Raw genomic sequence first — 15787 nt, 5'->3', positions numbered from 1 at the left:
GGAATTCCTCTTAATTAGGACCTGAGGGCAAAGGGAGAGAAGGCTACTTTACACAATTAGTCTCAGCCTCCCGAGGTCTACAACAAGGTAACTCCTTTTTTGATTTTTATAGTTTCTTGAGATGCATTATATGGAACAGGACATCACATTTGTGCAAGCGTGTTTATTTATGTTTCGAGAAGGGAAATTCAGAGTGTATCATGTTGAGTATTTAAGCAGAAAACAGAGACAAGGCAGGCCTGGTGTAAGACCAAGCCCTTTCAATTTGATTTTACATTAGATCCATAATAAATCCACAAGATTTACTCTCTCTGCTGGCATATCTGGGATTTATTAGCTGGTCAAATCAGCAGCAATCCCTCTCTCCCATTTTATTTACTCTCGTCTTACTTTTCTATTTCAAACTTTTTAAGTGTTCTCAATTTCACAGAAACTTCACCAATAAAAGATGTGTTTAATAGTATCAAAAAGCGTGTTAGTGCCAAGATGCTAAACAGTTTTTTTTTGTCTGCAAAGAGGCTCATCAGGTAATCCAGTTAATCCATCAAACGAGATGGTTGTGCACGAGTGTGCTCCATAAATACGCGTTTCTTTCAAGTTATTCATGCTGAATGCATTCGAAATCGTCAGCCTGTCCGTGGGCTGTTCCCTCCTATTTCCATGTTTCCATGTTGGCAGGAAAAATTGTTTGCAAAAGTCTAGTTTCAAAATTTGAAAGCTGATATGCATGATATGTCCAATATGGAAGCTTTCAGTCTGCCACCATCTGAAGACAGAAAATCCAAAGAAAAACGTTTGAAAACTGAATGAATGCGGAGTGTAACATATATATATATATATATATATACATATATATATATATATACATACATATACATATATACATACATATACATATATACATACATATACATATATACATACATATACATATATACATACATATACATATATATATATATTTATAAAAATCACAGCAAACCATTTAGATGCATTTATTATACCAGGGATCTTTTATTTTGAAAAGTGAGCGCAGAAATGTCTCGTGTACTTTGCAAAGTTACACTTTATTTTAAAAAAGAACACACACGCTTGAGACGATGACATTTCAACACTGAATCTAAATGAAATCTGAGACAGTGTTTTCAGTCACATTGCATGTGCAGCAGCAAGTGTCAGAAGCGGTCACCCTTTTCAAAATAAAACACCCACTTCCTGCTTTCAGTTTAATTTGAAGGATGGAATCATTTTCATACCCATGAATGCATTCAATGTCCTTACGGAGGCATATTCACCCTAGATGTGTCCATTCCCATCACAGAACCATCGCTTTCCCACACAAGTGGGCACAAGTGGATCTAAACCATCAAAAATGATGCTCACAGCAGAACAGAGACTCCTACATATCCCTGTAGGGGACAATGTATCTTTCCCTACACTTAAAGCTGGAGGCTGTTTCCTCTTTTTGTAAACAAATGAATGACCAGCGGACAACATCAAGCTTCCCTTTGATCTGTTAGTCTCCGTAGCTGCTGTTGTCTCCTTTAGAGTGCGTTTTAACTGTTGTCAACACGTCCCGTCCTCTGCCGTTGGCTTTCACATGTCTGTGAGCCCTGAGGATTGGCCATCTTTATAGATTTCCCAACGGGAGGTTATCTTGTTGATCACCAGGCTTGGGATGGAGAAGACAGCCGCCTGATTTATTTTCCTCCTCCTGAGTGAGGCAGCAGGACAAGGACATCGTGACCCGTCTGAAGCTCGGATAAGCCCGCGTGCCCATGCGTGTGCGTTTCACTGATGCTCGTTTCAGTGGGTGACAGTTTGAGCTAATGAGTGATGCTGGTGCCGGTGCTCAGGAGACGGATGCACGGGCTCAGCTCTTCCTCATATTTCAAACTCTCTGAGAGGCCTGTTTTGACACCTGGCTGTCATTGTTTGAGACTGAATGATGCTCGGATCCTCCTTAATTTATAGGAAAGGCACCCGGGTGAGGGCTACATCACACAGACCACATTTAAACGCTGAAAAATGGCTGTCAGCTCTATTTTCATATTACAGGTGGTGGTCACTTGAGAAAGCTACTTTCCAAATTTAGCAGAACACACCAGGATCTAAAACCTGCTCAGTTTTCTTCTCACATTTAAACTGCAGGTCTTAATCTCCACTTGAAAATGCACACCACTTATCTTTCAGTGGGCAATCAGGGACACTTTTCATTCTTTTATTTTTCTTTTTTTTAAGCATTTTTGCCTGAACTGGACAGAAAACGAAGACAGAAAAATATATAAACACCGCAGCGTAATATGAAAATTACACTTGGACTGGGTTGGTCCATCCTTTATATAAAGTCTGTGGTCTTGTCAGTCTCGTTATATCTACAGTTTTCAGCCGTGCGTCCCACCTGTTGTCTCTCCTCCAGTTATCCTGTGAGTGCCGATATTGTCATCCGTCATCCGTCGTAGTTATGTAGTATGTTAGTTCTCCGTTTCCTTGGTGACATCTTGATCCAGCACTGCTAGGATTTTGGGCTTTTGTGTGTTTTTTTTGTTTTGTTTGAGTTCAGCATTAAAACTGCTTTTCTGAGTCAATCCCTCTTTACCACCACACACAAGAACCACACAGAAGAGGTAGACAGTGAAGGAAAGATGGGACACTTGTAGGGAAAAGTGATCTGACAACATGAAAACATGAACTAAATGCTGCCATTTAGGAGGAGCATTTATAAATGTCCCTAAATTATAAGTTTTACATAAATAAACCAAGTCACTCCCTTCTTCTTCCTCTGCTTCCTCAGTAGCAGAAAAAGGTGTTGTCTGTGTTAGCTCTTTAGTTTTAGAGTGGAATTTATCAATGAGATGTGGTGCATGGAGGGTATACTGAATATTTTAGTATAACAGGACTTTTGTTCGATCAGCCACTTTTTTTTAAGGATATTACTTGGACACACCCCACCTGCCTTTCTCCAGCAGAGCTGTTGCACTTCACCTGGCTTTTTCCTCACATTCTCAGCCCAAAGTTCAGAGTTCAAGCACCATATTCAGTTTTTTTTATACGCGTAGCCCCACTTCTTCTCCAAAGAGCCAAAACAAAAAATCTACATTTACACAGACAGCTTTGTCAGCAGAACTTTTCGTTTCCACAATCACATCCTCTTTACAATCAATACCTCAAAACAGAATGAGGAAGGTGTTTAACGACTGCAGCCTTTAAGCATTACAGACATAACATCCAGAATATATTTCTCTCTTAGACTGATCGCGGGCTCTGCGGAGGATTCAAGTGCTCCACTGGGTTGACTGAAGGGAAGCATGACGGCTAGAATAGAATGGAATATCTACATCATGCTTTACTCACATTTACCTGCTGAAACTGTCTCTTATATATAAAGACCAAATGCAGCAAACTGCTCAAACCCATTCGAGAATGGGTTCCCTGCCGGTTCCCCTCTAAGGTACGCTCTTAATTGCACTGATCATCTGTCAACAATTATAACAGCTTTATTGAGCTGTGAATGAGGAGGTGCACCATGCTGCGTGGAAAACAGGACTAACAATGTTAAGGCTGGAAAATATGTTGGTGGGGGGGCACTGAATCAAAGCAGGCTTAGTGAAAACTGGGGGCAGAAGTAGAATACAAATGAGGTTTAAGCTTGAGAGGACATCAAAAGGCTCCAGAGCTCGAGTAGCGACGCAGAGAAGGTTGTTATTTGATAAACTTGGCGGTGGGAGTTAAGAAGTGTGTGTGTGTGTGTGTGTGTGTGTGTGTGTGTGTGTGTGTGTGTGTGTGTGTGTGTGTGTGTGTGTGTGTGTGTGTGTGTGTGTGTGTGTGTGTGTGGATGGGTATGTTTGCGTCCCAGTGGACTCACTTATGAGTACACAGGGGAAACAGTAGAGGAACAGTACCTTTTGAGGTGTGAGTCAAGTGTTTTCTTGTGTGTGTATGTGTGCGTGTGTGTGTGTTGCAGGTTAACAGGTGCGTTTGTTTACAGTCATCATTTTGCAGAAGGTCACAGATCAGGAAGCGCAGGCTGAGTTTGTGTGCGGAAAGAAAGAAAGAGAAAGAAAGAAAGAAAGAAAGAAAGAAAGAAAGAAAGAGGAGCGGAGGGTACGTGTGTTGTTTTAGTGATGCTCATAGCCACCTTAGCCAACCATTAATGCTCTTCCTCACTGCGAGCTTGCCGGTTCCCATGGAAACGCCTCTCCGTGCTGCTGCTGCTGGCAGCATCCTATCACTCCCAGAGGCCTCTCAGAGAGATGACCGAGACGAGCTGCTTGGGATCGGTGGGGGCCTTGAGGAGCTGCGGGCAGAGAGTTTCTCCATAACTCACCTCCCATCATCCATGTACTCGCGAGCTGATTCTGTTTGTATATAAAAGGAAGCTGCTGGTATCAAACCAGATTTGAAGCTATGAATTATCTGGTTGATAAAGTGGAGTGTTCAGCAGCAAAAGAGTCAGATGTCGTCCTCGGGAATTTTAGATACCAAAGACAGTGAGAATTTGGACTCACCTGTCTGCAAACAAGAAGCAAAGTGCCAAAAACTGCAGTTCCTCAAATGGCCACTTGAGACTGGCTCCAAAAGTGATGTTTAAAGCCTTCACAGGTTTAAAGAGGAAATAAACACATTCATGGCACTTCTCCAGAAGTTGATTCTGTTCATCTGGACGTAGCATTTTGTGGGAGAAATGTTTCGTCACTCATCCAAGTGACTTCTTCAGTCTCAGCTGACTGCAGGTTTCCCCAATCTTATAAACAGTACATTGCTTAATGAAGGAACAATGGGCTGGTTTCAGCCCATTGTTCTGACCATTGATCAACAACCACTGACCAAAACCCACTGATCAATGGTCATGAGTACCATTCACAGACAGTTGGGGAATGGCTGCAATCACAGCATTGTAAGATGGTGAAAGATGTACCCTTAGGCCCCCTCCTCGATTCAGAGATGGTCTTTCCCTTTTCACGTAAATGGCCTCATTGACTCTGCTCTCAAACCAGCGTTCCTCCCTGTCCAGGTTGTGTACATCCTCATGCTTGAAAGAGTGTCCACTGGCCTGTAGGTGTAAATAGACTGCAGAGTCCTGGCCTGACGAGGTGGCTCTTCTGCATTGTGCCATCCACTTCGCCAGAGGTTGTTTGGTTTCCCCGATGTATAAATCCTGGCAATCCTCCTGGCACTTAGCAGCATACACTATGTTACTCTGTTTGTGTCGGGGGACCCGATCCTTGGGGTGGACCAGTTTTTGGCGCAGCATGTTTTGGGGTTTAAAAGCCACAGAGACCCGGTGTTTAGAAAAAATGCGTCTCAACTGCTCTGATACTCCTGACACATATGGGATCACTACAGGTTTTCGCTTAGGCAGTGGTTGTCCTTCTCTCCTGGATCGGCTGGAGCTTTCTTATAGTGCCTTCCCAGCTTTGAGAAGTCCAGCTGGGATAACCACATTTACTCAGGGCCTTCTTCATGTGCTGTTCTTCTGCTTCCCTGGCTGCTGTGTCTGTGGGGATGGCACTTTTTTTTGGCATTTTTATAAAGGTATTGTCAGTCATTCTTAAAGATTCTTTAGTAGAAATTGTGAGATTTCCTTCCAGGCCACTGTATATATGTATGTATATACAGTGGCCTGGAAGGACATCAGAAAGAGAATCCGAACTTACAAAACAAATTTTAATCCTCTTTTCTTCTCCAACACAGAGGACACATCCTTAAATTTTCTCAGCAACCCCTTCAATCCATCCATCTATTTTGTGCTACTTACCTGGATTCGGGTCATGGGAGCAGCGATCTAAGCCATCAAAGAGACGTAAACCAGCATGTCCTGGGTCTGCTCCGGGGGTTTCTCTTGGTAGCACATGTTCAAAACACCTCACCTAAAAGGTGCCCAGGCATTTAAGTAAGATGCCTCAACTGCTCTGTATTTGTGATCTCATTCTTTCGTACAGCACACAGAGCTCGTGATGTAAACTGACTGGCATTAACTAAATAAAGAGATATTTTTTGAGATTGGTTGCTCAACATTGACTTGTACTGACTGACACATTGTTGGGGAAGCGCAATTTAGGAGCTCCAACACGGCGAAATCGCACTTCTTTGTTTGTGCCAGGTGGATTTTCCCTCAGTCAGTCATTTTTCTGGATTTTTTTTCCTGCACCACATCATCAGTCATTAGTGATGCAGAAAGAGGCAGAATGAGGGGGGGGGGGCTTGAAAGAAAGAAAAAGGAGGAGAACATGTACTCCCTGCCGTCACCGCACATCAGAGACACATTAGAAGTTACTGAAATGGAGAGGAGCAATCCCCCTCGGTCCGACTTCAAAGGCAGGCGGTTTTGGAGAGAAAATAAGGACAACCGTTAAAGATTCAGTAGAACTGCCAAAATCATCTGCCACTTCAAGAATACTGTCACAACATCTGATGAAGCAAAGAGCAGGGAGACGCCGCAGCGATTGATCAAACATGTAACATACGTTGGCTTATTAGGAGTGAAACATTCGTTGGATTGAAAGTAATCTGACCATCCAGCTGAGAAAATAAAATGTTTTCATTCCTCTGCTCTCACCTCACATGCCTGCTGATGCTGAGCTCCAAAAACACTAACGCTGTAGCAGGATTTCAGCTTTACTGACAGCAAACAAGGCTTAACACATGTTTCTCGTCTGTCTGGGATACAGCACGGGCCTTGTTCTGCAGATTTACACCTTAGGTTCAGCAGTGGGAGCTGTTAATTAATAGGAACACCTGCTCTAAATCACCGAATCCTGCACACACACACACGCTGCTGATTAGGAAGCAGGGTCCTGCGTTACTCGAAGGGAAAAATCTGCTCTGGATTATGGTCAAGCGTGTCGCTGCGTTGCTCATATGATCGTGCCGATTACTCCAGAGGGCTGGGACATATGGCGTGGGTTTCAATCATGAGAAGAGAAGCAGAGGGGGGAGAAAACAAGAAAACAAGAGTCGACTTTTGTGTCGCATTCACACCACAGTGCTGAGGTGTTGATGCAATCCTGACACTCATCCATACAAATCCACGTATCAGTTGGAGCAGCCACGGCAGGCAGCCCGTCTCCATGGCGATGCAGCATCTCACTCATCGGAGTGCCGACTGGATCCTCGGCGCGGGGAAGCGACCTCTCGCTCCCAAACATGTTCAGCGCTCCAAAAAGAAATCAGAAGAAGCTTTGATTGCACTCATTTTTAAAACTCTGAAGAGAAGACTGTTCCAAGAAAAAACGACTTCAAACAGGAGGCGCCACAAAATGTGAAGCGGCATCAGTGTTTGGATGCAACTTCAGAAACTGTCTCTTGTGTGCTGTAAGGCAGCAGGGGGGCTCAAGCATTAGAGCGAGTATCTGAAGGAGGAAAACAATATCTGCACCCAGGAGGATTATCATAATAACTTCTATGTAGATTATGACTAAAAGAAAAAGAAGCAACTTTGTTTCTGCAGCGCAGCCCCAACAGCATGGTTACTTGAAATAATCCTCACATACTTGGGAAAAATCTGACTTTGTTTTCATCACCCTTAGAGGCTTCAAGCCATTTACAAAACATTAGACTGCATTATTTACCACAGTGGCGTGGTAGCTGTGAAAGGGCATGCCAGGTTGAGCAGCAGCAGAGGGATGCTCTGCATGTACTGAGACTGGAGAAAGAGATGGGGTTTTTTCTAAATTTGGCTTTTTCCAAAACTGTAAACCAAACTGCAACCAATAAATAAATAAATAAAATGTTCTTCTGCTGGCAACGTAAGGATGGATCCAGTGAGTCAGCTTCCATAGGTGCCTGAGTTTGCAGCATTAAAAAGCTACCAACAGTTAATGATTTTATAACTCATCCCTCTGGTTGATGGCTTCATAGCGTAGTGTTTAACAAGTGACATATCCCTGGTCTAATCCTGGGAGGAGGCTGGAAAGAGAACTAAAGATAAACTTTCCTGCATGTCTGTGCTACTAGAGCCTTGCCAACCAAGCTCGGTAGTGTTATGTCTGTGAAGGTTCTCAGTCATCCAGGTCATCGTAGTCAAAGGAGCTTGCAAAGAAAAGCATCTGGACTTCTTTAAGTTACTTGAAGATGTTTCACCTCTCATCCGAGAAGCTTCTTCAGTTCTAAGGTCAAATGGTGGAGAGTCCCAGATTTACTCGGTAGTGTTAGTTTATACCTTAACTTATCACTCACTCTACCCTCCAATCCAAATATGGTATCTTCAGACCCCAAAAGAACTGCAAAACACTAACATTGAATACATGGAATCTTCATCTCCTTCTTTCGGCTGCTCTCTTCCCTCGCCACAACAGATTATCTTCCTCCATCTCATCCGGTACCCAGCGTCCTCCTCTGTCACACCAACCCTCTGCATGTTCTCGTTCACTACTCTCCAAAATTTGATTTAGTTTTAGTCATAGTTTAGGCTTTTAAATCTTCACTTCCTAACTTGTCCTGACTTTCTTCACAACTTAACTGGTTCCGTTTGGATCTCATCTCTCCAGAATATTTTCATCACATTTTTATTTGTTGATTAAATTTACATTTCTTGGCAATTTTAGTCCCTGTTCATTAGTTTTTATTTAGTTATGATCAAATAAAGGTTGAGGATGAAAATTATTGGTCAGTGAAATGAAAACTACACAACACCCATGAATCTGCTCTGGTATTTGTCTTTTCCTCCTGGCTGACAGCTCCATCCACACTCCAGCCTTTCCTTCTCTCTCGCTGCCTCCTAACATGCCTTCCCCCTCTCCTATTCCTGTGCACTTGGCCAACAGTAGCACAGTTTCCACCGGCACCCTGTTGACCAGCAGCACGGAAAGTTGTCGCTGGTAACCTGCACATGAATCATGTGGGAATCTCATCCTTGTTTGATTTGGTTTTTGCACTGGATGCCCTTCCTGACGCAACCCTCCCCATTAATCAGGGCTCGGGACAGGAAATAGGGTCCGACATCACAACAGCTGGATCCATTTTTTATACCATCTAAGCCATAAATACAAAAGCAAACACACAAAGATTGGATTAAACTGTGTTTTCCCAGTTAAAACAAAGTAGAGGGATTTCCAAGGTTAAAAGGTATTTCGCTTTTAATGCTGGGAGTATGAAACATGTGTGGCACCACCAGACAAAAGTATGCATAATAAACAGAAAAAGAAATAGAAACTCCTACATCTCCTCTGGGGTTGGTTTTCAGGGTTTAGAAAATCTATTTTTATTTTATTGGGACAACTTAGGGGGAGACAGGTACAGAGGTTTGGTGAGCTAACAGGATTCCCAGTCTTGAATGTCCAAACATAAGTACAAGCATATAAGCACCTAAACAAGAATATGCCAGAGTGAAATATGTAAGTCCGCTTTAGTGTTTTTCACTGTGCAGGAGCAGGCTCTGGCAAAACAAAAGCATTGTTTGCTCTTCTATTTTTATTTCCACATCCTCTGCATGGATCATAAATTGACGGGGAAGTTTCACCTGCAACATGCTGTTTTGGCTTTGCTGTCTCTCAGCATGATATCTTGTACTACATAACCACCAAGTAAGTGTTTAATAAGCTTTTACAGGACTCATAAAAGATATGTTTGAAGGTTTTCAAAGGCAAGTAATGTTAATCAGTTTAATTAACTATCTCAAGCTGCAAAAGCAGTTTTAACCCCACACAATTGTCCAGCTTTTTTGTCCTCTCTTTCAGTCGGTCAATTAGCCTTAAATGAATGATGAACATAATTTTCTGATTAGCCTGCTCTCATTGACAAACCTCCCTCGACTCAGAGATGATTAGACTGTAAAGTTGATCAATGGTATTGGATAGTCCTCTCAGGAGACCGTCCCCCAAACTGACCTCTTTTTATCCCGGGGTAAAATTTTATTTGTTTTTACATAAATTGAATGAAGGCAGTCTAATGGCTGAGGTGGTCCTACTGCAAGTAAAATAAAGAGCAGATTATTTCTTTTCTTTTTTTTCCTGACTTGAAGGGAAGTCTCTCTTTGAAATGTGGTTTCGCTGTTTCTGTGCCATTCTCTGATGGAGCAGCTCTGCCTGTCTGGTGCTGCATTTCTAAGCAGCTGCTTTCCTTCCCTTCATGTCAGAAATAAGGTGCATTGGGATTCCAGTCTTGTAACCCTTGTTTCTGTTGTATCCCATTGGTCTTTACTTTGCCAAGCCTGAAAATGACACGAGTATCCAGCTTTCATTTTCTGTCCTAACTAATGATCACATCTTCTTTCCTCATTGTTTTTTGTTTTTGTCATCCTGCGCTGCTGGTGTTAACCTTCTCTCTTCTGCAAACACCACACAGACACAAATGTTATTTTAAGCCTGAGCTGTGAACATCAACCACTTCCCTGCTGCTGTCACTCCTCCTCACTTCTGTCTCTTTATTTTTGCTTTTTCTTCCCCACCTTTACTTCCCTCGCTCCTACCGCTTTATCGCGCAGCGACAACAACAACAGCAGCATGGTGTTTAGCTGTTGTTGGAGGTGGTGAGCAAGCCAAAAAAAAGTGTGGATGGGTGGGAGGGTTATACGCTGGCGTGCATACACAGATGCTCAAAGTGACCTCGGTCAGGATCTGAATCAGAGAAATCTTCAGGCTGTGTAGTGCAGAACAGAGGAGCGGGAAACAGCTGTCAGCCCTGGTTGAGATTTCAGCACCACAGGGAGGGGACAGCTCCCTGTGAGGCTTGCACTGGTTAAAGTTCTCATAAGATTAAAGTGAGATATATTTGGTTATTTGATATTTCTGCATTTGTTGTGTTTCCAGCAGATGATCCTGAATGGTTTGGAGAGTTTTCATCTTTCAGTGTCATGTGCGCTTGCAAAGACAGGGAGCCTTGCTGCTGATATAAACAAAACTTCTTTTTAATGATCAGTAAAAAGCACTTACTCAGAAAGCACTCAGCACTATCACCTCAACATCAATAAGATTTCTGGCCTTCTGGGGCCAGACGGACTGCATGGGTTTCCTCTGCTTGTCCCCCTCAGTCCATAGATTAACTGGGAGTTCTAAATTGATTGTAAGGTGTGGACATGCGACCTGCCCAGGGTGCACCTAAAGTTTCAGATGAGGAGGTTGCCATCCACACAATTAATCCCTGTGAGACAAATGCTCAGCTTCAGACAGTTGTTTCTAGTCTTGCATCTCTATAAAAACCTAGAGAACTTTTACTTTTATTCTTTTTTATTTATATATATTTTTTATTTATAAATTGTGTTATTTTATTTATTATTCTGTATTTATTATTTTGTACTTGATCATTTTCAGAGGAATATGTCTTTTATGTTAAGGTACTTAATGCTGATCCATGAATCATTAAAGCATGAAAAAAGGCGCCTAACTGGAGGGATGAACCCGGGCTGTGTCTGCACATAACAGACATTGGCAAAGAACCAATTTTAAATTGTATCTTTAGGCACTTTTTTACCAGCTGTCTGTCAAAAAAACCCACATGGGTTGTTTTTTTTTTTTTCCATTTCTTTAGTTGGGTCTATGAAAATTCCAACAATAACACAGTTTGACAGGCATAAAATAGTATTTCAGCAAATCTCAGCATGATGTCCTTAAAGAAACTGAAGAAACTGGACAAGTGGAAGATAAAAGAGAAAGTGGTAGGCCAAAAAACTATCAGCAGCAGGTGAACAGTATATGAAAGTCCTTAAGAACAGCCGGGACCTCAACATAAAAAAATAGGTTTTAAAGTGTGTTTTATTCAAGCAGTGTGTGAACAACAAAAGTGAGCCAACATCCAAAGAAGGAAAATACTTTAAGAAGAAATTACAACGAGGTTGTGTTGTAGAATGAAGGTGGTTACAACAAATATTCACTTACACAAACTCTGTTTTTGCTTTGTATGTTGTATTCCCAGAACATTCACACATGTCAGTGGTTTAAAAAAAATCCTGTTTCCAATTTTCTCACTAAATTCTAAAGAAATAAGAGGCCATTAAAATGAAACTCTTTTCACTGACTTATCAATATTTGAATAAATTTAAACCTACTTTAGACTCCTCATAGTTCATCTGAAGCGCAGCTTAAATGCTTCTCTCGAAATCAATCGGAAAACTTCAAACACTACGTGAGCAATAAATAATGTCCACAGTAAAGTCTGCAGAGGTTTCCTTATAACCATCCAAGCCAACTTAAAATCAGTGTTAAGTAACTTCAGTTTCAACTAATACATAGAAGATGCCCACGCTACTAGACTTGCATGGAAGCAGACCAAAGAGACTTAAACGGAAGCCTGAAGGAATATAGGTATAAATAATAATATAAATAGAAACGTTGGCGTTATGACATTGGCTGTAGCGAAAGAAAATTAATTATAAATTTATGTTGACCTGATGTCCCTCTTTATGTCGAACTACAGTATTTATAACCCTCGTCTTGTCCCACACCTCGAGACAGGCTCCCATGATTCTTTCACTGACTCTGCAGGATGTGTGCTCAACTATAGTCTGTCTTTTACCCAGTCCATGTGAGGAAAGCATTTTATTCTTATCAAATCTAATGCAGATTTTTGGTGAATATGATGGAAACTAGCACAGAGAAAATGTGGGTTTTTTTGACTGGTAAATACTTTATTTTTACCGAGCCCCGCAATGAACATTGAAAAAATAAATAAAGATGAACTTTTGCGAGATCTCGCAAAAGTTCATCTTTATTTTTTTTTCTCCAATGTCCCTCCAATGTAATTTTTTGTCTCATTGGATACTTTTTTCCCCTTTTAATTTCACAAAAGGAGTAAGAGAGTATAAGTGTATCAGGCCAAAAGAAAATTGCTAGTGAAATAAGAGACTATCAGAGCAAGCTTTACTCTTTTTGTATTTATAAAAAAAAAAAAAAGAGAGAGAGTTGGAAAAGTCACATTCAACATTTATTTGTGTTTAATGTGCTAAATGCAAAACCAGAAACCTGCTTCTCATTCCATTTTTATTTTTACGTTGGACATGAACTGCTAGCATATCCCATTTTGTCCCGCATTCAGTATTTTAGGATCCCTGTTTAAGTTATGTGAGCATTAAGATGACAGCAGTTACACTTCTGGCTCCATGCATATCTTTTAGTGATGCAGATGAAGTGCTGAACAAAGTGTGTAGTAATGCCAATGCTCATAAAATGATGATCATATAGATTTTATGGGCTGAGCATGCAGGCACTCACTCTGTTGCATTCGCATCACTGCATTTTGTTGTTAGCTTTGCAGTATTTGCAGTATCGCCTGTTACAGGTGTGAGTTTGCAATTCAAGTGCTGCTTTAGCTGACATTTACCTCTTTTCACATGAAATCATATTTTCCACTCTACTGTAGCACACAATGTGTGACGCTGTAAGACATGAAGCCTGGAAGTGCAGCGACTTCTAAGCAGCTCATTAATCTGCTGTGCCAGCAGTCGATAGCGCACACCAGCCATGTGAAGCAGTGAACGTAATACAAGAGGTGTTAATGAGGATGGGGGCATGCAGCAGGATTCATGTCGCAAATCATGCCTTATCTCTCAGCTCTCTTTCTCACACACACACGCACTTTCTCGCCCCTCTGCAGGGCAGAAGGATTCAGGGCAATAGGGTGGAGAGAGGTAGGAGGAGGTGGAGGAGGTATTCTAGTCCCCTTTCATTTATCTGCCAGTTTCTGCCCCAATTAACTCCCATTAATATCACTTGCCATGCTCCACCTTGAAGCTGATGCACATGCATACCTTACGAGCGCACACTCACCTGAATATGTGCACAGAAGTCAGATGAAGCTGGGCCTGTGAAATGCATCACAATGAGTGGCTTCACATGTGTGTGAGTGTGTATATGTGTGTGTGTGTGTGTGTGTGTGTGTGTGTGTGTGTGTGTGTGTGTGTGTGTGTGTGTGTGTGTGTGTAACATCATGTGGTGATTGGACTGAGGTCTAGATTACAGCACCTCCTCCTCTGATTGTCCTGGTGTCACTGCCAACAGCTGTCAGCTGGAAAGCCTTCAAGGAGAGAGGAAGTGCAATGAGGACGTGTGTGTGCGTGTGTGTGGAGAGTTACAGAGACTTCAAGGTCGTATGTAATCACTGAAGAGATGTTTGAGAAACTTTTCAGTGGCAAATTTATTTTTTCTACATAACCTCTGACCTCAGTGAGAAGAGATGATTTCCCGCTGAGTGTCAGTATGTGGAAAAGACTCTAACAACATTAGATATCATATAGTGAGTTGAACTACATACCATCCTGTCTCATTATCAGCTTCCCTCAGCGCAGCCAGAGGTGTGTAGAGTCAGGAGTAGTATGATGAGCGAGCGCCCGTGGGAGACGAGAAATCTGTAGTCCTTTTTGATCTCTCTGCGGCTCACAGCTCCCGAGCCTGCACAAGTGTGACAGTAGCGACGCACACACCTGAATGAAAAGTTAGGTGCGCACATGTGAAACCTGCCAGGTTGGCTTAATGCAATATTTTAAGCCAGGGAAGTCAAGTCACAGTTATTTAAAGTGGAACTACTCTGCTTTTCCTTATTTTCTGTCACATGCATATACTGTCATTGTAAATCCAACTGAAGCTTCAAATAATAATGTAAAAGTACTCCTTGTCAAGCTTCAGGGTTTGTTTGTTTTTTACTTTTGGCTCTGTGTGATGTCAGAAAGAGTGGACATCCCTAATGCTATCTCAAGCCTAAAGCCTGCTGTTCAAACCTTGTGTTTGCAGATACAGTGTCAGAAGAAAGCTGGATTTAAGGGGGAGGAGCCATAGGAGCTTTTTTGACACTGAGAATCAAATCCAGAGATGGAAATGACCATAGTAGGTCCGCTTTAAAATCTGCTGGCGTTTTCCTTTAGAAAGTTTATATCCTCACATGAACACATTAGATATTATATTTTATATAGCTTCATTTTACAACTACAGTTTCCTATGGGTGATTTATACTGCAAGGTAAAGATCCTCTGGCACTGGAGTGAAAACCTCAGCAATCAGATTGTTCTTTATGAGCTGCATTTGTGGATGGTGGGGAGAAAGAACCTCCTCCAACAGGAAAAGACCTGATAGCCCCTCCCTGACATTGATTGTTTAATCAATGTCAGGGAGGGGCTATAATATACGGCAGCTGGTTGGGAGGTGAGAGAAAAGGACAAAACAAACTATGGGAAGAAATAGGATGTGACAAAGTGGGTGAGAAGACCATTTGTCTACATTCTTAGTTAACATTCTTGTTTTGATTTAACCATATTTCACATGTAATCTGCAATAGGCAAACATCTACTATCCCGGGTTTGTTTATGTTCTGCACTTTTACAGATTATATAATATAACATCTTGGTTTAAATCAATTCATACAAGTTTGTTAAGTTAACATGTTATTTATTTCAACTGTTAATTTGTATTGTTTTGAACTTACCTTTACCTACCTGTCTTCCAGAAGCAAAAGGAGGAAATGTAGTTCTACTTCCTGCTTTATACCTTCTGGGTTCATCTGAGGTCACAGGAAGGGACCAAGGGCAGGAGGGGAAGAATTCTTATAATTTAATAAAGTTGATTTTAAAGGGTTTATAAAGAAATAGATTTAATGTTGTGATATGTATTGATTACACCAGAGTTTATGTTGCCAGTCAAGAGGAGTAGTAGAGGATGAATATAATCATGTTCATCTCACCTACCTACTGAATGGAATAGTCCAGGGGAGAAAGTGTTTGATTAAGGGGACTATTTAAGCAGACGAACTCAGGTGTTTCAGAAGAAGGGTTCAGGTCAGTGTAGCTGTGTGCAGTTTGACCTTAATTTCCGTTGATTTAAGTTCAGTTATGTTTATTTGAATTGAGTTAATTATAGAGTTGAGT

General features: G+C 41.6%; 1 protein-coding gene and 1 long non-coding RNA gene across 2 annotated transcripts in view; one reads left to right on the top strand and one right to left on the bottom strand.

Annotated features, from left to right (window-relative positions):
- Positions 1-15787, top strand: part of lhfpl3 (LHFPL tetraspan subfamily member 3) — a 59049-nt gene that overhangs the window by 22293 nt on the left and 20969 nt on the right. The gene's annotated exons all lie outside the window — the stretch shown is intronic.
- Positions 10949-14323, bottom strand: LOC113008932 (uncharacterized). The gene is made up of 4 exons (XR_003270089.2): positions 14185-14323; positions 13896-13947; positions 13701-13735; positions 10949-11079 (listed from the first exon to the last, which is right to left on the bottom strand). It is a non-coding gene; the product is annotated as an uncharacterized LOC113008932 (long non-coding RNA).

This window comes from Astatotilapia calliptera, chromosome 17 (genome assembly GCF_964374335.1).
Source record: "Astatotilapia calliptera chromosome 17, fAstCal68.1, whole genome shotgun sequence".
Classification (NCBI taxonomy): Eukaryota; Metazoa; Chordata; class Actinopteri; order Cichliformes; family Cichlidae; genus Astatotilapia; species Astatotilapia calliptera.
Note: the sequence above shows the minus strand (reverse complement) of the source record. Positions and strands in the feature narration are given on the sequence as shown.